The sequence below is a fragment of the Marmota marmota genome, unplaced genomic scaffold (assembly GCF_001458135.2).
Source record: "Marmota marmota marmota unplaced genomic scaffold, marMar, whole genome shotgun sequence".
In the NCBI taxonomy this organism is placed as follows: domain Eukaryota; kingdom Metazoa; phylum Chordata; class Mammalia; order Rodentia; family Sciuridae; genus Marmota; species Marmota marmota.
In genome coordinates, this window is record NW_026000168.1 from 10,627,031 (window position 1) to 10,628,226 (window position 1,196).

The following is a 1,196-nucleotide window of genomic DNA, read 5'->3' on the forward strand; positions in this document are numbered from 1 at the left end:
TTTTTTTTTTTTTTTTTTTTTTTTTTTTTTTTTATGATTGCAGACCTGTTTCCTCCATCCTCCCCTATCTTAAGCTGAAGGAGATACAGTATGGGACTTGTCCTTTATTTTATTATTTTGAGTTAGGTTCTCGTTAAGTTGCTTAGGGCCTCATTAAGTTGCTGAGCCTGGCCTTGAACTTGCAATCTTCCTGCCTCAGCCTTCTGAGCTGCTGGGATACAGACATGTACCACCCTGCCCAGCTTTGTCCTTTTATTTTTAAAATGGAAAGAACTTTTATTTACATATTGCAATATAAATTAATACTTGTTACAAATAAAAAGTTTAAAGTATAGAAAGAATAAAGAAGGAAAAAATGTGGTATTCTTTTACTTTGAGATAATTCCTTAAACATTTTGGTATTTATCTTTCCAGATTTTAGGTATATCTGTGGCCATAAGGTTGGATTGAGTTTTATTGTTCATATTTTAAAATGCTAGATTTATATGCTGTCCCTACCTGTAAAATAAAAATATAACACTAAGTTTCTTAGCACACTTGCCTCAGAAAGATTTTGGTGCAATGCTTAGCTCTACTGTAATATGTAGTTCATGATCTGAGAGACTCACAAGTTAGTATGGAAATATCACCACCTTTGGCTTACTGTAAATTATTAGAGAAATATTGAAGAGGGTGAGAAAAGTGTTCCATTGGCTCTCGAGTGCTGCAGACTTCTGTTGAGATGGCAGGGACATTGGACATGTGGGGTGGGGTTCATTGGCCCCTAGTTCCACAGAGTCTCTGCTCACTCTGTCAGGCAAGGATATGGTTCAGATGAGTAAGATCCTGCCATTACTCACATCGCAGTGGCAGACACAACTATGTAAACAAATAAATTAAACAGGACCTGATAATTGCTATTACAGGGATTTTGAACAGAGATCTATGGAACCACAAAGGATTCAGTGATTAATTCTCCCTAGGAGACCCTAGGGAAATATATCAAAATTGGGTCCTTTTTTTTCTTGCCAGTAACAAAAACTTTAGTGCCAACTTAAGGAAAAAAAAAAATCCAGGGACTAAATACTATGCATTAGAAATATGCCTCTCATTGTCTCTGTCTCGACTGTTTCCTAGGTTAAAGCTTGCTACACTCTTCCCATGTGCTGGCAGAAAACAGTTTACAGCAGCTGGGGACAACTTTTTATCAGATGTGT